Source organism: Gobio gobio (genome assembly GCF_949357685.1).
Source record: "Gobio gobio genome assembly, chromosome: 1".
Lineage (NCBI taxonomy): Eukaryota > Metazoa > Chordata > Actinopteri > Cypriniformes > Gobionidae > Gobio > Gobio gobio.
The window spans coordinates 22,632,351-22,658,291 of NC_137097.1; positions in this window are offsets into that span (position 1 = coordinate 22,632,351).

Here is a 25,941-nt window from a genome sequence, read left to right on the forward strand (position 1 = left end):
GAAGATTGAAGAAACTGAGGAACAAACAGGTTGGTTTCATTCTCAAAGTTGAACTCAGTCATTTGATCATTATTAAAATGTCCATCTCTAGAGAAATGAATGATATTTTTGAAGAGTCCTGATTTGACATGGAGTTAGTCGCCTCATGTGGACAGACATGTTGAGATCACATGACCAGACAAACACTAATGCTGCTTCAAACTGAGAAAATCCAATATAATGAGACGATATTAACCCCTATATCTACTTTCTACTAAGTTTACATTAACAATCCTCACACCATCTAGTGGATGAGAAGCATTGAAGAAATGGCCAAACCTTCCATGGTAACTTGTGCACGTCTACTGGTGACTATTTTGTAATTTTCTGTTTATAGAGATTGCTAATGTGTCGTCATCATGACGTATTCCCAGTGGTAAACGCAAAGCATTTTGGGAATCCGCGGCACACGGGCTCCGGTCGCCAGACTTCTTTGCATGGAGGGAAGAAAGCAGTGTTCAAGATGCCGTCTACCTGCTGTGTTATAAACTGCAATAGTCGTTCTCACGATAGAAGTGGCATAAAGCTTAAGAACGGGATATACAAATATAAGTAAACACTTTGCAGTTTGAATGATGTCCTGTATGAACAAAATGACGGAGTATATTTTTAGTGTCCACTGTTCGATTGCGCCTGCTCCCCCCTCTCTCAGGCCGGCTACCTACTGCAGCAAGCGTGGCGTTTTCTGTGTCTGCACACCAGAAGCGTGTCTGGCGCGGCGATGCTGCTGCTAGGTGACGAAGTGGAAGGCCTATACTTCATGTTAAACGCTTCCAACACGCGTGCGTGTCACGTGAAAGATAGGCGTCTGTTCTATTTCCAGCATGCACGCGTTTTCCGCGTCTCACGCAGGCAGTGTGCACGCTCTAACCTGTTAACATGGGAGCCGAAATAAAAACGGACACGCCACCCTTGCAGTGTGTAGCCGCCCTCACTCACTCACACACAGACAGGTTTGTTCAATTCGGACTGCATGCAGATAGATGAGAGAGAGCGAGGAGTGTGGTGCTTAAAACATTAGCATAACTTTGAACGGACGACAGTTTTCTGCCCCACTTTTACAATCTCCAGGTCCTAGACCCATCCATCTGCAAAAAAGACTACAGCGACTTGAATTTTGAAAACTTTGTGTGTGTGTGTGTGTACGCACTAACAACACTTAATATCATGTATTTGTATATATATGGGTGCTGGAAGTTGGGCAACAGTTTGACGTCCCTTGACCAGTCGCTCAGCTCGTAAGGATCCAGTCATTTGATTCCCTTTTTCTCATCAGATCTCGTCTTTGCATTAGGATTTAGTTTTAGGCAATATGGTCCGACAATGTTTTCTTTAGCCCGCTGCATTTTGTAGGATTATATTGTTTTTCTCTCTAATGTTTAATTATTTTCATGCCAGAACACTAGCCTGCTATGCCAGGCCATGTAAACGGGCCAAACGTACCCATAATTCTTTGCATTCTGATGACGTTGCCGCCCATTTGGTCACATGTCTTAGCGATCTCTATAGTGAGTGAGTTATTGGATGATCTGGTAATGAGTTGAATAATTAGGTCAGGTGTGATGGATCATGCTGATATAAATTGTCCCTTGCCGTTAACTCGTTTCCCTGACAAAGACCTTCAGGTTGAAATGTTGCTTATTTTATTACATTTAATTTTAGGAGTAACAGTGCCAGTGTGAATAAATTAAAGCACATAAATAAAATATATAGGCTAACAAGCACAAATATGGTCAATTATAACTAGGGCTGCACGATTTGGGGAAAATATCTAATTGAGATTATTCTGGTTAAAATTGCGATTTATTGATGATGATTATAATTATTTTTTTAAAATTACAAATGAAAAGTGGATATAACATTTTGTGTTTATATATTAATATGACTAATGATCATTTTGATTATTATTATTGCTAAATAAAAATAAGAAATATTACTATTACAATAACATTCATTATTAAAAAATTAAAATAGAGGATTTAAGAATAAATATTACAGTATAATAATAATATTTATATTTTACAGAAAACAAAAAAATGATGGGTTACCTGTTAATATGCAGACAGCCTATGACTAAAAATCATTAGAAATCATCTGTGCTTTTTATCTGTGATAGTCTATGTTTCTAATATGAAATATGAGCCTCTTATGCATCCACTGTGGGGATTAAAACTCCTGTACATTGAAGAAAAACATATGGATTGTATATTTTTTTAGAAGTATTATTTTTCTTATTTTCTACCCAAAAGTTTAATTCATACTGGAGGCCAGAGGGCGCCCTCGAGCAGAAACTCCACATTTGCTTCAGAGAAGTAACTGTTTTCAGGAAATCCCTATGGGAAATCCCTAATGTGAAGCTCCTGTAGGCTGAATAAAACGCAGACAGAAACGCTTTGACTGATTAAACATGAAGATAATACTATAGATACAAGATATGGTGTATTTGAGTTCTTCAAGCCTTCTCGGGTATTTTCATAATAATAAAGTATTCAGTGCTGATTGACATTCTGTGATAAGAAGCCACATCAGCTCGACTGACTATATGAAGTGAGTTAAAACGTATTTTGTTGAACAACAGGTTTATGAACATTTCACATTACTAGTTTGTGAAGATATTTGTTATAAGCGACTCAAACGGAGCAGCGTTTACTCCTGTTCACAGAGCCGCTCTTCACTGAAACACTGGGCATTTATTTATTTAATTAAAATCGCAGCCTTTGCGCTTTCATAGTCCCACATAACCCAAATCGCGATTGCGGTTCGATTTCGATTAAACTTGAAGCCCTAATTATAACTGACTGTCACTATTGTTTTGTCTTTCTCGCTCTGATCTCATTTTTGTCATATTATGAGAAAGAAACACAAGTTTGTCCACATTGTTGGGAAGAAGCGAGCTCCATGTCTTGCTCAAAATAAATCCGGCCTTTGAGAAGATGTGCTCCGATGGACTAGATGGGGAAGGGATGTAGTGCAGGCACTTAGCACTTACTTTAGATCATCTACGGTTGTGTTAAACCTGTGCTCTATAAATAAAACATGACTTGACTTGACTCTAGCAAGCTTGAGATAACGTTCCTCATTTCTTTCCACCATGTCAGTGGCCAGAATCAACCTTTGTTTTGTCCTCAAAGTACATGTTCATTTCATCCTTCTCTTCTTCATGCTGCTCTTCCTCAATGGCCATCAGCTTAGATATTAGGGATGGGCATTTTTGTCAATTTCTCATTTCGATCATCGTTAGGTCTCAAAAACGAGTACTCGGGGGCATGTCCGTCATTGAGATAATGAAAATACTGTTATGAAAATGGTTGTTGACATACAAACGTGACATGAAAACCGCTATATGAAAACATGAACATATAAAACAAAAAATAACTGCTAGATTATGATGCATAAATGTCTTTGAAAAAGAAACATCTTTATAAAATGACCGTCTCAAATAACCAAGTCAGTAATATTGAGCATTGCATTTGAGCTGAAACTGTGAAATAACACCACCCTGCAGAGCTTGCTAGCTGGTTAATAAACTCAATCAAACGCACCCTATATTAGATTAATATTAACCCATTACAACTTAAATCAACACAAAAGGACGTGAATGCACACGTGAACTTCAGCGTGTTAGATTTTACAGGCGAAGGGTTTGAAACGGAAGATTTTGAATGCGCTCGAACCCTTAACAACGCTGATACACGGACAAAGAAAGCACACAGAAACAACATTTTATTAAAATCATGTTCTCATTATAATGCTTTGACAGATTGACTCTGCACATCTTGCAGTGTTTACAGACATCACTGCGCGTTTTCGAACTCATAACGAAAAACAAGTTTAAATCAACTAGGTCTACTGTTAAAAAATACGAGAACAGTATAGCAGTGCTGCATTACTAATATCAATGATTCTGAGAAAGAAATACCCTATCTGAAAAGAATATGACTGTCTCTAAACCATTTTATAATGTCGAGCTTTAATGCATTTGAGCTGAAACTGAAGAGAATGAACAACAGCCGGTATAATGGCAGCGCTTTGCTAGCTTATTAAGCTCAACCAAACGCTTCTTATATTAGATTAATCAGATATAGAAAACATAAAAGTAATCTTATCTTACAATGTGCATCTGCAGAAAAGGACGCGAATGTGCACATGAACTTCACACGCTAGTCTGAGCGTTCTTGCTAGTTTCTGGCACTAACCATTTAATGATCACAGTGATTCCAGACATCACTGCAGTGCACGCCTCAGTTTCACTTTATTTCGCCGCGGTCTGGAGGCTGTTTAACGCTAACTAATCAGACCGCAGGTACCGCGCAAAATGGCGCAATAACCAATAAAAAAAAAGAGAATTTTTTTGTTAAAGTCAGGGCGATCATCGTTCTCATGATCGATGGTTGCTGTCACATTCGAGTACTCGATTACTCGACCACTATTGCCCATCCCTATTAGATATCTCCACCTGCTTTTCCCTTCTTTTTTTTTTTGGTGTGACTCACTTTCCTCTGTAGGCTTACTGCTGGCAGGATTGCTTTCTGGAACAGCTTCTGCAGATAAACTTTTAGCCAGATCCAAAACCGTGAAGTATGCCTCTTCCTGTTTCTCTGCATATCAGCTCTTCAGACATGGGTTAAAACTGCAGCTTTGGTATAAATGCTGGTCGCAATATTCCCCATCAGTTCCCAACTTTTGTCAATTTTTCTGTTAGTGTTTATTTATTACTTCATATTTATTAACATGGGCACTGTGGCTGACAGAGATGCATTTTCTTCCCGCAAGAGCAGCTCGGTGAGAGTGATCATAGGTTTCAGCACTGACACAATGTTCTCCGCTGTCCGCCACTGTGTTGTTGTGAGACTGTTTGGTAGTAAGCACAGCTTTAACAGGCAATCTCTGTTCCAGGAGAAAAAGCTTTTCCAATTGTCTATGAACCTTATGTTATTCTGCACACAACACTTAGACAACCAGCCATTGAGTGATGATAGTTTGCTAAGTATCTCATCCCTCTGCTGAACATGAAGCGGGCCAGAGCATATTACAATGCCTAACATCGTACTTGTGAGTTCACAACTTCACACACCTCTTTAATGTTAATTTTGGTGATCTCCAACTGGCGAAGTCAAACATCATTAGTGCAGACGTGAATAATAATCTTACAGAATTTACGATTAGCTTTAGCCAGCACTTTTAAATTTGTTTTGATGTCAGGCGCTCTAGCTCTCGGTAAACATGTGACTATGGTGGCTGGTGTCTCTATTTTCACGTTCTGTGTAATAGAATCGCCAATAACTTGGGCACTATCAACCGGACACTCAGTGGGTGCTTCACTGAGTGGGGAGAACCTGTATGATGATCCGCAACTATGCCGTCTCTCAGTTGCCCTGCTGCACAAGTACTGTTTTTGCTGGAACCGAACAATGTACAGAGTTCACTAAGCCAGTTGCATCCAAAGCAGTGTCTAAGGCTATTACATTCTTACTATTCTGATTTTAAGTTTTGATCATTGAATAATTTTATTGTTCATCACTCTAAAGCTGCTTTGAAGCAATATGTATTGTATTAAACGGTATTTAAATGAATGAACTTTATTTCTAACTATTACAAAAATAAGAAAGAAACACATAAAATATACACAACAAATATAATAAAACAGAAACAAAAATTCAGCATAATAATCACCCAGTTAGAAAAGGGATAGGCTTATCAGTAATTTACCTAAACCAAATCACAATCGAACAAGATAAATCAAACATACCATTTTAAATAATACAGAAACAATACTCCAACGTACATCCTACTTTATCATGCTATGAAGATGCAGAAGAACTAACAGAAAAAAAATGCAGGCTGCATTAAAGGGGTGGTAAAACACATTCTTTTGAAGGCTTGATTGTGTTTGTGGGGTGCATTGTAACGTGTTCATGCTTCGTTAAAAAAAAAAAAAAGCATTATTTTTCATATATTTGACCTTTATTCTACACTGCTCTGTCCCTCCTTGTAAAACGGTCTGATGCTTTCCGGGTTGTATGAAGCCAGTCCCTCAAAAATACGCGATGGGCTCAGATTGGTTAGCTGGCCCAGTGTGTTGTGATTCGCTAACCGCCTAGTGCACGTTTATCGGAAACGTCACGCCCCTTACCTTTACCGGTAGACTGTGCTTTGGTCAGTATTAGAAACAATGGCGTCAATAAAACCATATGAGCCCGAATCAGACCCAGAACATTTGAGTGAAGATGATCGAGCAGAACCTGTTCAGTCCTCAAGAGTAAAGACTGCGGATCTATAATGATCGCCACTGAATGGCACTTTTGTATTTTTAGAACGATTATAGCCAAATATCTGTGGCAAGAACTATTAACCCAAAACGAACACTAAACATTGGCTTTACTAGTAAGTTAGCCAAATCACACACAGAACATGTTTAGCATGCCTGTAGATAAACAATACATAAAAGCTCTAATCAAAGAATAATTTACACTAATGCCAAGTTTGCTGTTGAGATTTTAACGTTAGTGTTTGTAACGTTAGGTGTTCGTCGGATAACGTTAAGTATGAATGAGCATTTAACAGACTGGTTTGCAGAACAGCGTTGTCATCTGTTTACTTCCTTGCTACAACCTACATACAATTAACGTATTACAGGAAAACACATCGATGAAAAATAAATCAGACTTACAGGTTGTGGCCCGTAAACCGCTTCTGTTTGTAAATCCAGCTTTCAGGACAAGCCGTTGTGCATATTTTGCATTGAACTCGCGAAGTTTGTGGAAGTTTTCCTCCGTGAAATGTGCAGCGGGAGCCCCGCACGCGTCGTGCATGATTCACACTGGCTGTGTTTGTCTCACGCAGCTGACGTTGTGCGAATCCTGTATTGAACTCGCGAAGTTTGTGGAAGTTTTCCTCTGTGAAATGTGCAGCGGGAGCCCCGTGCGCACCTGTTCCCCTCCGTCTCAAACACACGTGCATATAACATGCTGTATGTTAAACGCTCTGCAACACACACCCGTCCCACAAGGAAGGCTGAACAAAGCAAGTACCCCAGACCTGCAATCCGGATGAAAATAACAGCGTTTCGTCGGCATTGCAGCAACACCACTCCAGCCTAACTATACCACAACAGCGCCGCGATACAAAATGGCCTCACCCCCCCATATTTAATATTCTCGGAGGAGGGGTTTATGTAAATATTGAGCCTGGTGATGTCACCAACCCTGGAGGAATGTCTGAAGTCGCCTACTGGTCGTTTGCTGTAGTCCTTAGAAATTGATTTCTTTAAAAGCAAATATCTCCCTTTGCTTTAAACTTTGAACGTTGTAACTTTGCAGATGTTGTTTATGCTCAAGCAGCAACATTACACGCTAGCTAAAGTTAGAATAGTGAAATCGTGGTTTACCACCCCTTTAACAAACAGTTTGGAATTATCACTATCCCTCCCCACATCTGCGCTTATCAAAAATAAATCTTTTGTACGTTTTTTTTTTTTTTATTACAAAATATTACACTTTGTTTGATCAATTTGTTCAGACTATTCCACAAAATCACCCCACAAATAGAAATACACATACTTTTCAAGCCTTCTGTTCACAATTTAAATCCTCTCTCAAGTTATAACCCCCCTCTCTATCTGTGAACAGTTGTTGTTCCTGGCCGCTGTTTATTTTTTTGCTTTATAGATTTTGTGCCCCAGATCATTCAACTTTAGAGTGTGCAATTTTAAATACAGTTAATTGGTATGCTCACGATAACCTACTTTGTTTAATATCCTAATTGCTCTTTTTTGTATTGTGCTTAATGTTTGTAAGGTGGTTTTGTAGTTGTTGCCCCATACTTCAACACAGTAATTTAAATACGGTAACACAAGTGAACAATACAAAATATAAAGTACTTTTTTATTCAATACATGCCTTGTTTTTCCCATTACTCCAATACTCTGTTCTACTTTTGCTCTAACATACACTCACCTAAAGAATTATTAGGAACACCTGTTCAATTTCTCATTAATGCAATTATCTAATCAACCAATCACATGGCAGTTGCTTCAATGCATTTAGGGGTGTGGTCCTGGTCAAGACAATCTCCTGAACTCCAAACTGAATGTCAGAATGGGAAAGAAAGATAATTTAAGCAATTTTGAGCGTGGCATGGTTGTTGGTGCCAGATGGGCCGGTCTGAGTATTTCACGATCTGCTCAGTTACTGGGATTTTCACACACAACCATTTCTAGGGTTTACAAAGAATGGAGTGAAAAGGGAAAAACATCCAGTATGCGGCAGTCCTGTGGGCGAAAAAGCCTTGTTGATGCTAGAGGTCAGAGGAGAATGGGTCGACTGATTCAAGCTGATAGAAGAGCAACTTTGACTGAAATAACCACTCGTTATTTCTGTTGAGACATTCAGATGGTAGAGTCAGAATCTGGCGTAAACAGAATGAGAACATTCTACAAACATTCTGAGATCCATCATGCTTTGTTACCACTGTGCAGGCTGGTGGTGGTGGTGTAATGGTGTGGGGGATGTTTCCTTGGCACATTTTAGGCCCCTTAGTGCCAATTGGGCATCGTTTAAATGCCAGGGCCTACCTGACCATTGTTTCTGACCATGTCCATCCCTTTATGACCACCATGTCCCCATCTTCTGATGGCTACTTCCAGCAGGATAATGCACCATGTCACAAAGCTCCAATCATTTCAAATTGGTTTCTTGAACATGACAATGAGTTCACTGTACTAAAATGGCCCCCACAGTCACCAGATCTCAACCCAATAGAGCATCTTTGGGATGTGGTGGAACGGGAGCTTCGTGCCCTGGATGTGCATCCCACAAATCTCCATCAACTGCAAGATGCTATCCTATCAATAATGGCCAACATTTCTAAAGAATGCTTTCAGCACCTTGTTGAATCAATGCCACGTAGAATTAAGGCAGTTCTGAAGGTGAAAGGGGGTCAAACACAGTATTAGTATGGTGTTCCTAATAATCCTTTAGGTGAGTGTATTTAATAGGGGTTTTCCAACAGATTTTGGAATCAAGAATCACACCCAGAATTGTATTTTCATCATTATTAATTATTACTTTTACTTGTGTATCTGTTTTACGGTTACCAAACAACATAATTTTGGTTTTATCTAAATTTCATCAACAATTTATTTGTCAAACCACATTTTTAACTTATTCATTTCTGTTGTGACCACCTCCAAAAGCTGCTGCAAATTTTCCCCATAACAGAAAATATTAGTATCATCCGCAAAATCACAAATTTTAAGAGTTTGTCACCCTACATATGTCATTTATATACATAATAAATAATTCGGGACCCAAAATTGACCCCTGTGGGACTCCACAAGTGATACCCAGACACCAAACATTGGTACTCCCCTTTTTTCACAAATTGAAGTCTGTTACTTATGTAACTTTTCATACAATCTAGTACAACCCTCTGATACCATACTTTTCCAGTTTATTGATTAATAAACAGTGATCAATTGTATCGAAAGCTTTTTTCAGATCTATAAATACTCCCACAGCATACAGGTGCTGGTCATATAATTAGAATATCATCAAAAAGTTCATTTATTTCACTAATTCTTTTAAAAGTGAAACGTATATATTCATTCATTGGGATTTTCCTTAGTTGTCAGTTATAATCATCAAAATTAAAAGAAATAAACATTTGAAATATATCAGTCTGTGTGTAATGAATGAATATAATAAACAAGTTTCACTTTTTGAATGGAATTAGTGAAATAAATCAACTTTTGAGTGATATTCTAATTATATGACCAGCACCTGTATTTCTTGTTAAATATAGCACTGGTAATGTCTTCAATTAACTCCATTAATGCCATGGCTCTAGATCCGTTCGACCAGAATCCATACTCACTATCAACTAACAATTCATGCTTCTCAATGAAATTATCCAATCTATTTACATACAATTTTCCTAATATTTTAGATAACTGAGAGAGTAAAGACAACGGCCTGTAATTAGTATTAATTACGGATTTCTCTCTCCAGCTTTATATTGGAATGACTTTAGCAATTTTAATTTTGCTTGGAAATCCACCTGTTTTGAAAGACAAATTACAAATATAAGTTAACGGTTTTACAATTGCACCAATGACATCCTTAATTAAAGCCACATCAATGTCATTCTAGTCTGTAGACCTTTTATTCTTAAATTTGCTAACAATTTCAATAATCTCCTTTTTCTCAGCTGGTTTCAAAAACATTGAGTTTGGGTGTCTAAATAATCCACAACCTTCACTTCACCTTCTGTCTGTGGACTATGAATTTCCTCTGCCAGTTTTGGTCCCACACCTACAAACAAATAGTTAAACCCATTGACCACATCATTCATATTGCTTACAGTCCTCTCATTATCTTTAAAATACTGAAGGTGTTTTATACTCATTATTTTATATTCATAATAATTGTCTTTTTTTTAAGTTTTTTAAAGTGTTATGACATGTCATTTGATCCAAAACATAAACAATATATAGATCAAAATGTGCTTCTTTGAGTGCCTTGCGATTGCTTAGCGTCTCATTGGTTCCGGACATATGGTATCTGACAGACTGCGGAGTGCGGTGCACGTTAAGTGGCAGAGAAGTTTGTGGAGAGATGATCGGGCTCCAGCAAACTTCCTTGGTCCATTTCATTGCGGACTGTTCCAGTAAAAAAAAGTGGCGATGACCAACTCTAAAATAGCAGGAATTTTTTTTTTTTTAAAAAGTCAAGCTTTAATTGTAAATACGATGCCTCAAATATTAGGTATGGATTTACGGCAACAAGCGATTCCGTGGAACCAAATCCATTGTATATGCAAATAATTGATAGGCTGTTACTGTTTTACACAGTGCTATGTTTCAAAATGATGCATCTTAAAATTGAGGCATTAAAATTGACAACTGGTCCTTGGAATTTTTTTTATGAATATGCAGGTCCCTGGCACAAAAAAGGTTGGGAACCCCTGGTTTAGATGACTTGGGTATTCTTTGATGTTGTGAATTTCAACAAACACAGAGTTCAAACATGATGAAAACAAGAGTTTGTAAATTGTCCTAAAGAAAGGAAAGGGTAATGAATATTGAGAAAATGTTCTGAGATTAAATGTAACCCCTCTTTCTGTAGCGAAGTGGGTATAGGATCTAGAATACATTATTTTTGTTTTGATGCCTTAAATGTTTTAATGTCTGTTGTTTTGTGCCATTAAACAGGGGTTAACTTGTATTTGTCTCTTAGATCTGATGGCACTAAAAGTGGAGAGTCAGGAACTAAATGAAATGGAAGAGAAAGATCCTTATGGGCAACATAATGATTTAATAACTTGCTCACAGACTGAAAATATCTCCTCACAAAAAATCACTCAAAAGCCAGGAAAGAGTTTAATTGAAAAACGACACCTTAAAGTCCACATGAGTGTTCACGCTGGAGAGAAGCCGTTCACCCGCCAAAAGTGTGAAAAGAGCATTATTAAAAAAGAAAACTATAAAAAACACACAAGTATTCACATTGTAGAGAAGTCTTACACCTGCCAAGAGAGTGGAAAGAGTTTCATTCAAAAAGGAAATATTGAGCAACACATGAAAGTTCACACTGGAGAGAAGCCTTACACCTGCCCAAGGTGTGGAAAGAGTTTCACTCTAAAGGAAAACCTTAAAGTCCACATGAGACTTCACACTGGAGAGAAACCTTACATTTGCCAACAGTGTGGAAAGAGTTTCACTCAAAGAGAGCATCTTAAAGCCCACATGAGTGTTCACACTGGAGAGAAACCTTACATCTGCCCACAGTGTGGAAAGAGTTTCACTCGAAAAGAAAACCTTAAAGTCCACATGAGTGTTCACACTGGGGAGAAACCTTACACCTGCCAAGAGTGTGGAAAGAGTTTCACTCAAAAAGGACACTTTGAGCAACACATGAGAGTTCACACTGGAGAGAAGCCTTACACCTGCCCACAGTGTGGAAAGAGTTTCAGACATAAACAAAGCCTTATAGTCCACATTAGTGTTCACACTGGAGAGAAGCCTTACACCTGCCAACAGTGTGGAAAGAGTTTCACTCAAAAAGGGCATTTTAAAGCCCACATGAGTTTTCACACTGGAGAGAAGCCTTACGTCTGCCAACAGTGTGGAAAAAGTTTCAGTCGAAAAGTAAGAATTGAAGAACACCTGAGAATTCACACTGGAGAGAAGCCGTTCACCTGCCAACAGTGTGGAAAGAGTTTCAGACATAAACGAAGCCTTATAGTCCACACGAGAGTTCACACTGGAGAGAAGCCATACACCTGCCAACAGTGTGGAAAGAGTTTCACTCAAAAAGGGCATCTTAAAGCCCACATGAGTTTTCACACTGTAGAGTAGCCTTACATCTGCCCACAGTTTGGAAAGAGTTTCAAGCGAAAAGGAAGAATTGAGGAACACATGAGAATTCACACTGGAGAGAAGATTTAAACCTGCGAACAGTGTAGAAAGAGTTTCACAATAGGAAAGGGCAATAACTTCTCGTTTGCGACATACCGGTAAAATTCTTCCCTCAATAAGAATTTGTCTTCCTGTGATAATAACGATAAAGCCTAGCTGATTATTTTTTTTTCTGTATGCAACCATTCGCATCTCACGTCCAGAGCGAAAACAACTATGGTGGAAGGCGGAGGTGAAGATGAGGAGTTTATCGCTAAACGAGGAGATATCTCTACAATCTGGAACTGGTTCACACAGATATACACTATATTGCCAAAAGTATTCTGGATGCCCTCCAAATAATTTAATTCAGGTGTTCAATCACTTGCATGGCCACAGGTGTATAAAATCAAGCACCTAGGGATGCAGACGCTACTACTAACAGAGTTTGTAAATTGTCCTGAAGAAAGGAAAGGGTTATGAATATTGAGAAAAGGTTCTGAGATTAAATGTAACCCCTCTTTCTGTAGCTTAGTGGGTATAGGATCTAGCATACACATTTTTTGTTTTGATGCCTTAAGAATGGGTCTCTCTCAGGAGCTCAGTGAACTCAAGCGTGAAATAATCTCACTACTAAATATTCAACAGTTAACTGTTAATGGTATTATAACAAAGTGAAAGCAATTTGGGAACAACAGCAACTCAGCCATGAAGTGGTAGGCCACGTAAAATCACAATAGTAGGGTCAGCACATGCTTGGGCGCACAGTGCGCAGAAGTCGCCAACTTTCTTCAGAGTCAATAGGTACAGACCTCCAAACTTCTGTGGCCTTCAGATGACCTCAAGAACAGTGTAGAGAGCTTCATGGAATGGGTTTCCATGGCCGAGCAGCTCATCCAAGCCTTTCATCACCAAGTGCAATGCAAGGCGTCGGATGCAGTGGGGTAAAGCGCGCCACCACTGGACTCTAGAGCAGTGGAGACTTGTTCTCTGGATTGGCCAATCACGCTTCTGGTCTGGTAATCCAATGGACGCGTCTGGGTTTGGCGGTTGACAGGAGAATGTCTCGGTTACGTATGTAACCCTCATTCCCTGAGGAGGGAATGGAGACGTAACGTCAGTGACTGACGAATGGGGTTTTCGCTTAGAAGCCAATCATCTTCGAGAATTTAACAACGCCCAATGGCAGTGCCAATGCCATGGGCATGTGGAATTTGCATGCGTAACTCCGCCCCACCGCGTGGGTATATAAGGAAGGACGCTGGCAACATTGCATTATGTTTACCTGCTGAGGAGCCAAGACTGAACTCCCGGCCGTTCCAGCGGTACAGCGGACGTGGCAGAGGGACGTTACATCTCCGTTCCCTCCTCAGGGAACGAGGGTTACATACGTAACCGAGACGTTACCTTTCGTTCAGTCACTACGACGTAACGTCAGTGACTGACGAAAGGGGGTTCCAATACAGTGTCTACACTCAGCTGTCTTCCAGTCCACTGCGTAAGTGCGAGTGCCCTGTCATAAGGCTAGTACGGACGAAGGACTCCCAGATATCACAGGAATACCAAGGTACACTGGGAAGCATATTCCAGGGTGAGATATGCCAAGATGCCTACCTGTAGGGAGGATTTAGAGAATACACATATGACCCGCTAAGGGCTGCATATGGAGAACACTGGGGAACCAGCCAAAAGGTTTTTAACCCCAGGGGCAAGGGCCTGCCAAGGGAAAAACACCTGCTCAAGGAGGCTTATGGTGGAAATACACGTGTGGGGGTCACCGGAGGGGAACCATGCACATGGAGGCACCTGGCCTGACACGAGGGTCTGGGCTCGAAAGGGCAGACTTACTGGTGTCGGCGTAACAGTAGACACTCCGAGTGGAGTGTGCCCTGACCCCAAGGGGCATGATCGACCCTGCTGCTGGTATGCCAAAACAATGGTGTCCACTATCCAGTAAGGCAGTCTTTGCTTTGAGAGAGCCTTTCCCTTCAGCTTCCCACCATAACAGACAAAGAGCTGGTCTGAGGTCCTGAAACACTGCGTCCTGTCTACGTAAGCGCAGAGAGCGCGTACTGGACAGAGCAGTGCCAAGGCTGGATCTGCCCCCTCCAAGGACAGCGCTTGCAGGTTCACCACCTGGTCTCTGAACGGAGTGGTGGGAACCTTGGGCACATATCCGGGGTCCCCGGATCACGTGAGAGTTGGCCGGCCGGAACTCCAGGCACGCTTCGTTAACTGAAAATGCCTGCAGGTCCCCTACCCTCTTGATGGAGGCCAATGCGGTCAGGAGAGCTGTCTTCATTGACAAGAACTTAAGATCGACTGACCGCAAAGGCTCAAAGGGAGGCCTCTGCAGAGCATCTAAAACTACTGAGAGGTCCCAAGAGGGTACGAGGGGAGAGCAGGAGATTCAGTCTCCTCGCTCCCCTAAGAAACCTGATGACCAGGTTGTGCTGACTTACCTTTTTGTTCTCCAAGAGGTCATGGTGGGCAGATATTGCGGCCACATATACTTTAAGGGTGGAGGGAGACAGCCTTTGCTCCAACCCTTCTTGGAGGAACGAGAGCACGGACCCGATTGGGAATTTCCAGGGGTCTTCTTGGCGGGAAGAACACCAGGTGACGAAGAGGTTCCTCTTCAACACATAGGCATGCCGAGTGGACTCTGCCCTAGCGGAAGTGACTGAAGGTGGCGCGTCCCGTCCAGGAGCCACACATGGAGGTTCCAGAGCTCGGGATGTGGGTGCCAGAGGGTGCCCCGTCTCTGAGAAAGGAGGTCCTTCCTCAGAGGAATCGGCCAGGGAGGGGCTGTTGCAAGGAGTAGGAGTTCTTAGAACCAGGTCTGGCTGTGCCAGTACGGGGCGACCAACATGGCCTGCTCCTTGTCCTCCCTGATCTTGCACAGAACTCTTAAAAAGACGTGGGCAGTGATTTCCGTCATCTCTCCCGAAACGACAGCGAAAGTGTTGAATCTGAGCACGCAGATTGCTTTTTTAGTGCCTGTGCAATGTCTTTTGAAGCCAGAAGCAATTTGCAAATTTTGAGAGCTAGAGAAGGGAGACGTGCAGTATTGATGAAATTACTTCTCACAAGAAAGTTTCTAAATGTCTGATTTGATGTGGTAATCTTTGTTGATTAATTTAATAATAAACATTTCTGGTTATTTCCCAGTTCATAAACCCCAAACTTGTGAGAGTGAGTAAAATTATGCGCAATTCCTGCACCAAAATTCAGACCCTATATGGTATCGATTTAATATCGGTACTTCGCTATTAGATTGTGGTACCGTACCAAAATTGTGGTATCGAGCCATCCCTACTTCAGCATAGACAATTTCATGTTCCTAATTTGATGGGAAAAGTTTGGGGATGGCCCCTTCCTGTCCCAACATGACCAGTACACAAAGCGTCTGTCCTTAAAGAAATCGAAGAGCGAGTTTGGTGTGGAGGAACTTGACTGGCCTGCACAGAGTCCTGACCTCAACCCGATAGAACACCTTTGGGGTGAATTAGAGCGGAGACTGCGAGCCAGGCCCCATCGTCCAACATCAGTGCCTGACCTCACAAATGCGCTTCTGGAAGAATGGTCAAAAATTCTCATAGACACACTCCTAAACCTTGGGTGGGCCGACTCCATATTAAACCCTACAGGTTAAGAATGGGCTGTCATTAAAGTTCATGTGCATGTAAAGGCAGGCGTCCCAAAAACTTTTGGCAATATAGTGTATTTTTATAGCCTGGCATGGCCATACTCAATTCTAGTCAGAATATGAGTCTGGTACCGCTCCATTGAGCTTTGATTATGGGGCGTGTTTCAACCAAGCCAGGAAAGACCTCAATTGGATAGACCCACAACCAATCAGAGCAACGGAGCGACGCGTAACGTTACCAAGTCCGTGTTTTTCTCCATGTCCGCGAGTTGAAGCGACCCCAATTATGTGATTATATAAACCCAGGAATGCAAATTTTAGCAGGCAACCTTGCCAAAATAACATATTTTGCCAACCAAACCCCATTTTTTTCCGGAGAACCCCCCGGAAAGTTATTGTTTTGGGCTATAGTTTTGAGTAGCAATTGTGCATTGCAAAAACATTGCAAAAACACTTGGAAACCCTGTCTGCACGCACGCTGGATTAAGTAACGTTACAAGAAAAAGATGAGTGTAAACGATCTTTGCCAGTAATAAAATAATTTAAGGATACACAGAGTACTTACCAACACGATCATCGTTTCTGAGAGAAATAGTGAAGGTGAATGCATATACGAACAAGTTCTCCGTTTAGGATGAGAGCAAATTCAACCCAAGAGCCTTCGATGACGTGGATGATTATGCTACTGTTGATCATCTGTCCATCATCGTCTAAAGCCCGCCCTGACAATTTCATTGGTCCGAACAGTTTCTGTTCGGGCATAATTCCTCCTCTATGGAGCGAGTCCAGACCGAATTGCCCGAGCAAAAAATTTTGTGGGCGGGGCTAAATTCGGCTGGCATCCAGGCTAGTATTTTTACTCTGAATGCTTGAGAGTTTCACTGTTGCGTCCTTGGTAGTTTGGACTCGCAAAGTTCGATTCAGCAGAACGAACTCCTGAGGATGGGCGGACACAGTCCTGTAATTCTGCAAATTACGTCTTGAGGAGGTATAATGTGTATGGGTGGAGGGAAGCTTATGTTGTTTATTTCTTTTCTTTTACCTGTATAGGTCATTTAGCTCTCCTTCCAAAAGGTAGGCAACCTTTTGTTTGTTGTTTTGGCTAGACCCTTTCCTGAAGACTGATTGCTTACATTTTACTTTGTTACTGAAATAAAATATATTTTTTTGCCAAATCTAGTGGTTGACTCACATTTCTGGGGCAGAGGACTGAAGGGAATCCTCCACGTTTACGTTTCTGTTGAGTCCTGTTACCCTCTCCCAACACTAGACTGGGAGAGCTTGTAACAAAATGGAAGGCATTCTTGATAGTGTCCCTCAGCTCACTCTGGCTACTCGTGGTTATCTGTATGTATATTTTAGGCAACACTAAAACAAACTAGAATTGTACATTTCCTGAAGAAAATGTGAGTGGTGCTTGGTTGTCACAAGCCCTATCGCTGGGTGAAAAACTATTGTAATATGCAGACAACATTTTGAAAATAACATCTAATAATCTATAATTAATCATTTATAAATATATATCTATAAATTATCTATAATCTTTTTTTAATCTAATGATTTTGTACCGTATCCATGTAATTTTCTATACATAAACACCATCTCTCTCTGGTTTTTTGCAACCTAGCTGCGCGCACATCCTTTATGTTTTACAAACAGTTAATTGGTCTAAACAATAATCCCAAGTAGTTCATGAAGTGGAAACACCTGACAGGTTTGCAAAATGTTCTATGAACTGCAATAAGTGTGAAAACACCTTTAGTAAAACGTTTGCTTATAAGCACAATGAAGTTGCAGATTTTATTATTAATGATTAAAGAACAGAACAACAATATCAAGGTCCATATTCTGATTATATGCAAGCAATAGTCTGTCAATATAGCAATATAGCAACCATCATGTAGTTAACGAGGAACAGGGTTCCCCAACCTTTCTCCACATCAAATTTAAGGACCTTTCAAGTATATTTCTAGGCTTTTAAAATGAAATGAAATGAATTCCCTGGTGATACAATTGGCACTATTGCTATGGACATGCATTAGAAATTTAGCAATAGGACACACTCCACTGCGACCACAGGAGATACAGTGGTTAGCTTTGCTGACATCTAAGCAGATGATGTGGATCCCACCCATTATGGTTCGCTTTTGTTTGGTTGGAAGTACTCCGGATGCTGTAACCCCTTGTCCTGTAGGAGGAGGGCAAAGATTCTATTCTGGACCATCCTCAATCCCAGCCCCTCGGTCCAAACTCATGCCGGCTGTAAAATCTGATGATGAGGAACAGTGGAAAGAAGATGTTGTCTCTCAAAAGTGTATACACAGATTACATAATATATAGTCAAATTATGGGCTGTATTCACAAAGAACCTTAGGAATGAAAGTATCTCAACATTCTAGGAGAAATTTAGCACTAAAATTACCTCCTAGATTTTAATCCTAAGAAATATTTATGCCATTTAGGAATTCTCTTTGTGCTAAAATTAAATTCTTTGTGAAGACAGCCCCTGGTCAAAATAGAGATTTACTGCTAAAGGACATCTCACAAGTATATGAAGAACAGAAGAGTTTAAGACCTTGTCCTGTAGGAGGTTGGTTTGAAACTTGTTCTGGATTGGCCATAGTCCCAGCCCCCTGGTCCATGCATATGGTGGCTGTCAAATGTGTGGATGAGTGGAGAGATGGTGTCTCTCAAAAGTGTACACACATAGATTACATCATATACAGTCAGGCTGAACTAGAGATCTGTTGCTAAAAGACATCTCACAACAGTATTTCCCATACATTGTCTAGAATATTGTGGCCGATCATGATCATCAAAGTGCATCATTTTCAGTTCTTTCAACAGTACCTTTTTAGTTCTATTTTGCTGTAGGTATAATGGACATTGTATTTTATTCAAACCAACTAGAGTGTGCACACTTTCAAATCCTTTCCCGCCACCAGTTTCATAAAAATCCTGTGGAAATATGGCACAAGGATATAAAGAACACAAATAAAGCTGAAGAGCCAAACACCTTGTCCAGTCGGAGGAAGGCTGAGATCACATTCTGGATCGTCCGTAGCCCCAGCCCCCTGGACAATACCCGTGGCAGCTGTCGAATCTGAGGATGAGTGGAGAGATGGTGTTGTGTCTCATAAAAGTTTAGATAGGTGTGGTGAAAAGACACCTGCTGCTAAAGCACATTCTCACAAATATCTCAAGGAGAACACAATAAAGGGCACTTTCACACATACCTTGTTTGGTCTGGATTTTCTGACTTTTCAGTTTGGTCCGAATCAAAATTGCAGGTGTGAAACCTCCCCCATACCACGGTCCGGACCAAACAGACAAAATTTGGTCCGACGAAAAGAGGTAGTCTCGGTCCGGATCAAACTGAACAAAGGTTCGGTTTGTTTCTAGTGTGAAAGCATTTTCTGTATGGTTCGTACTTTCAGACCATTTACAGGAAGTTCCTGTTTATTTTTTATATTATAATGTTATTTTTAAATTTCCTCTAGGCTGCATTGATTATGAAAAGTGAAAAGATGCGCAATCTGTCAGAAGACAGAAGGTCAGAAATGATTTCGAAAGAATTTTTTTATGATTTTGCTTAGAAAGCCTTTCTTTAATGTGAATTTTGTTTTGTATAAATTGTATCTTAATTTTAATCAATGTTTCATCAGATAATTGCCTGAAATTGATTAAATAAGAAGCAAATAGTCTATAGCAGACAATAATCGCGGGAGCGATTACATGCTTTGCACATGAACTGGAGCGTGTCTCAAATAAACCAGGCTACTCGTCTCACAAACATGAGAAATAGGTGTATATAAAGCTTGAAATGTCCACTTTTAAATGTAATGAAAAGAAAATAGTCAAGCAATGCGCACTGTATTGCGCAAAACTAACCAAATGTATAAAATGTATCAAAATATTAACTACGGTTCGGACCTAGATAAGGCACCAAATCTGGCCCAAACACACCTTGTACTCGTGTTGAGGGGTCTGCTATTGACTCTAAATGCAGAGTGACAGTAACCTCCTCAGATTCATGGCTACTTTCTGGGTCAAAATATGAAAGCTAAGGCAAAATAAAACAACACCCACAAGCCTCAGATACTCAGAGAAGCACAGTTGCCCTTACTATTTCCGATCATTGCTCACCACCATCTACCCCTAAATAATAATATAAAAAAACGTGACGTGCTAACATGGATACAGCAATGAAGCCGCCGGGTTTGCTTCAGGGAAAATTTATTTTTAAGAAGCTTCCCAATGGAAACCTCGACAAGACTAATGTTGTTTGCACCTTGTGCAATGCGAAATTAGTTTACTGTAGGAGTTTGTGGCGGGCAGCGAGGCTGAGGGACCGTGAGAGCGGGACGAGGCCGCGCTCATTATTATGATGATGAGCGCCAGCTGCGTGCCGCATTGACCTCGTCTCTCGCGGAGGAGTGACGGGAGTATAAAGGAGGAGCGACGACAGTGAAGGACGAGAGAGGACCAGGCCTGGACTATGATTTGTATTTTATTTACGTTTTGTTTATATATGTGTGCGGCAGTAGTCCGTGAGGGGCTGCCGCTTTTACTTTCACTTTGTTTGTTCAGTTGATTAAAGTTTGTTGTTTATTGTTCGCCGGTTCCCGCCTCCTTCTTCCCACACGAACAAACATCGCTACAGAGTTATTCCAGTCTCAAGTACCACCTAAACGCAAAACATCCCTTAGCTAATGCGGAAAATGCCGGGCCAAGCACTGATGTAGTGCAGGGGAAGTCGTCGTCAAACTACTATGTTTGAGTGCAACCGAGGCCCGTCAGCTCTATCAGCCAAGCTAACTAATCTCCTCGCTCAGTGGATTGCCACCAGCTGCCGGCCCATCAGCTTGGTTGAAGATGATGGGCTCGAGCTTGTTCTCCAGGCGGCCACAGGTGACCCATCTTACAAAACTACCTGCGAGGCGAACTATCATGAGGAGAATACATGACCTGCATGCGCGCAGAGATAGCTACAAAAGATGAGAAGATGGTAGAGGCGAGGTGTGTAGCACTGACTGGGGACCATTGGACATCTGTCACCAACGATAACTACCTCAGCGTTACTGTACACCTCATCGATGCCAGCTGGGAACTTCACTCCTTCGCTTTAGGTAGGCTACGTTATGTAATTTTAAATTACATAATTTAATTTAATTACATAGCCTATTAATTACCACGACACCACGATTTACCACCACATAATGTTTGCTTCTTGATGATTGCTAGTTGTTTACTACTAGTAGTGAACTTATTCTGATCTACTTCATCTGTCCGTTAGGTGTGATGAAAACAGAGGAGAGTAATTTTGCAGAAGCGAGTGCCAGGCAGTTTCTCGACGTCGCTAATCAGTGGGGGATAGCTGACAAAATCAGCACTATTGGAACAGACAGCGCTCCTAATATGGTGGCAGCAGGGAGGACACTGCCATTCGAGCATTTGCCCTGTGTTGTGCATGTTGTACAGAGAGCTATTGTAATGTCACTTCAGGCAGGGGGTTTTGATGGTACACTGGCCAAGTGCCATAAAGTGGTCGGACATTTCAAACACAGTCTGGCCAACTCAGACGAGCTGAATGTCCAGCAAGCCTCCCTTGGACAAGTTCAGGAGCCACTCGTGCAAGATGTTCCAACACGGTGGAATTCCACCCTTGAGATGATCAAGCGCAACAGAGACGCACTGCACACAACGCTGTCTCAGCAGAAGCACAATCTGGCCCTCCCAACAAATGCTGAATATGAGAAGTTGGCAAAGCTAGAGAAACTGCTGGAGCCATGCAGGTATGGTCTACAAAGATAGCGGGTTCATGAATTGGCATACAAGTTCTTTTAAATGTCATTTTGTATTTAAGAAACATGTGCCCTTAAATGTAATGTGATTAAGAACTTTAAAAATGTGTAATCTGAGTTATTTATTGTCCTGTTTCTGTGTGTGTGTGTGTGTGTGTGTGTGTGTGTGTGTGTGTGTGTGTGTGTGTGTGTGTGTGTGTGTGTGGACTGGTAATCATCACGTTATGGGGACAAAATGTCCCCACAAAGATAGCAATATCCGAAATCCTCATCCTTGTGGGGACATTTTTAGGTCCCCATGAGGAAAACATCTTATAAATCAGACTAAGTGATGTTTTTTGAAAATGTAAAATTGCAGAATGTCTCCTGTGAGGGTTAGGTTTAGGGGTAGGGGCAGTGTAGGGGGATAGAATATACGGTATGTACAGTATAAAAACCATTACGCCTATGGAAAGTCCCCATAAAACATGAAAACCCAACGTGTGTGTGTGTGTGTGTGTGTGTGTGTGTGTGTGTGTGTGTGTGTGTGTGTACTTGTCTACCTATCTAACAGGGGACCTTGGTGTCGTAACACACTCACTAACAGGGGACCTCTGAGCCAAGAGGGGACATTTTTCAGGTCCCCTGTTGGTCATGCTTTAAATCATGTTAAAATCAAGTAAAAACACTAAAAAAACGCTCTGGTGATTTTTTTTACTTTTGACCAAGTGGGGACCTACAAGTGTGTGTGTTTAAATCATGTGAAAATTAAGTAAAAACACTCTGGTAATTTTTTTAAAACTTATGACCAAGTGGGGACCTAAGTGTGTGTGTGTGTTTAAGGTCATACTCAGCAGCTCCCCTGTAGGCTGGAGCAGGAACTGTAAGGGCTCTTAAACACACGTCGTTCACACACACTCCTCTATTGTTTGAATGGCCTGCTGTCCCAGAGAGACTCTGCTGTTTAACAGGCTGCTTACTAAAGGAACAAGCATTACATCGCTTTACTAGATACCCTGACTAGTTTCAAACTTTGCATTACATTACAATTAAATTCTACACAGAATCCAAGAAAAAAGGATTTAAAAATCTAAACAACCAGAATGTAATTAGAAGTTTTGTTTTTGTATTTTTTATTTTAACATTTTAATGACAGTAGCCTATATTCATTGAATATTATTGTATTTATCAAAATAAACAGAAAATAGTACAAACTTTACTATTCTTTTAAACAAGTGTTAAGACATTATTTAAAAAAAACATTTTAGCTCAAGTATTTGTATAAATAATGCGTGACTTTTGCCCCATGTAAAATGGGGTGTAAAAGGCCCAACTTACCACCTTATACATTTATGAGTTTTTTTAAACAAACCACTTTTGATTTATTTATGATTTACACAATGACTCGGTCCCCTGTTAGATAGTAAATCACGACACCAGTGTGTTTAATTTGTCATTTCTTGCCATCTCAAACACACTGTAGAGATTTAGAGTTTTTATAGCAATAACTGAGTTTTAAGAGTTAAATCAAGCAGAAATATTTCTCTAATGTATTAATTGCAGATCATCTTTGAATAATGATTATGTTAAACACAATGACTCGGTCCCCTGTTAGATAGTAAATCACGACACCAGTGTGTTTAATTTGTCATTTCTTCATCTCAAACACACTGTAGAGATTTAGAGTTTTTATAGCAATAACTGAGTTTTAAGAGTTAAATCAAGCAGAAATATTTCTCTAATGTATTAATTGCAGATCATCTTTGAATAATGATTATGTTAAACACAATGACTCGGTCCCCTGTTAGATAGTAAATCACGACACCAGTGTGTTTGCTTTGTCATTTCTTCATCTCAAACACACTGTGGAGATTTAGAGTTTTTATAGCAATAACTGAGTTTTAAGAGTTAAATCAAGCAGAAATATTTCTCTAATGTATTAATTGCAGATCATCTTTGAATAATGATTATGTTAAACACAATGACTCGGTCCCCTGTTAGATAGTAAATCACGACACCAGTGTGTTTAATTTGTCATTTCTTGCCATCATAAACACACTGTAGATATTTGGAGTTTTTATAGCAATAACTGAGTTTTAAGAGTTAAATCAAGCAGAAATATTTCTCTAATGTATAAATTGCAGATCATCTTTGAATAATGATTATGTTAAACACAATGACTCGGTCCCCTGTTAGATAGTAAATCACGACACCAGTGTGTTTAATTTGTCATTTCTTGCCATCATAAACACACTGTAGAGATTTAGAGTTTTTATAGCAATAACTGAGTTTTAAGAGTTAAATCAAGCAGAAATATTTCTCTAATGTATAAATTGCAGATCATCTTTGAATAATGATTATGTTAAACACAATGACTCGGTCCCCTGTTAGATAGTAAATCACGACACCAGTGTGTTTAATTTGTCATTTCTTGCCATCATAAACACACTGTAGATATTTGGAGTTTTTATAGCAATAACTGAGTTTTAAGAGTTAAATCAAGCAGAAATATTTCTCTAATGTATAAATTGCAGATCCTCTTTGAATAATGATTATGTTAAACACAATGACTCGGTCCCCTGTTAGATAGTAAATCACGACACCAGTGTGTTTAATTTGTCATTTCTTGCCATCATAAACACACTGTAGAGATTTAGAGTTTTTATAGCAATAACTGAGTTTTAAGAGTTAAATCAAGCAGAAATATTTCTCTAATGTATAAATTGCAGATCCTCTTTGAATAATGATTATGTTAAACACAATGACTCGGTCCCCTGTTAGATAGTAAATCACGACACCAGTGTGTTTAATTTGTCATTTCTTGCCATCATAAACACACTGTAGAGATTTAGAGTTTTTATAGCAATAACTGAGTTTTAAGAGTTAAATCAAGCAGAAATATTTCTCTAATGTATAAATTGCAGATCCTCTTTGAATAATGATTATGTTAAACACAATGACTCGGTCCCCTGTTAGATAGTAAATCACGACACCAGTGTGTTTAATTTGTCATTTCTTGCCATCATAAACACACTGTAGATATTTGGAGTTTTTATAGCAATAACTGAGTTTTAAGAGTTAAATCAAGCAGAAATATTTCTCTAATGTATAAATTGCAGATCCTCTTTGAATAATGATTATGTTAAACACAATGACTCGGTCCCCTGTTAGATAGTAAATCACGACACCAGTGTGTTTGCTTTGTCATTTCTTCATCTCAAACACACTGTAGATATTTAGAGTTTTTATAGCAATAACTGAGTTTTAAGAGTTAAATCAAGCAGAAATATTTCTCTAATGTATAAATTGCAGATCCTCTTTGAATAATGATTATGTTAAACACAATGACTCGGTCCCCTGTTAGATAGTAAATCACGACACCAGTGTGTTTGCTTTGTCATTTCTTCATCTCAAACACACTGTAGAGATTTAGAGTTTTTATAGCAATAACTGAGTTTTAAGAGTTAAATCAAGCAGAAATATTTCTGTAATGTATTAATTGCAGATCCTCTTTGAATAATGATTATGTTAAACACAATGACTCGGTCCCCTGTTAGATAGTAAATCACGACACTAGTGTGTTTGCTTTGTCATTTCTTGCCATCTCAAACACACTGTAGAGATATAGAGTTTTTATAGCAATAACTGAGTTTTAAGAGTTAAATCAAGCAGAAATATTTCTCTAATGTATTAATTGCAGATCCTCTTTGAATAATGATTATGTTAAACACAATGACTCGGTCCCCTGTTAGATAGTAAATCACGATACCAGTGTGTTTGCTTTGTCATTTCTTCATCTCAAACACACTGTAGATATTCACTGTATATATTGAGATAACTCAATTTTATGGTGACTTGCATTAAAATGTTTATCCGTCTCAATTAAATTATGTGAACTGAATGACTTTTAACATTGACACTTTAGTTATTTAACCAAATGATGATTTTCAAGTCAGCAATCAACACACAACTGAGTTTTGACCTCCAAAATCTTATTATAGTGTATTTTTATGGTAAGTATTGGTGTTTTATGTTTTAAATCAAGCAGAAATCACTCTTTAAGGAAACAATTGCAG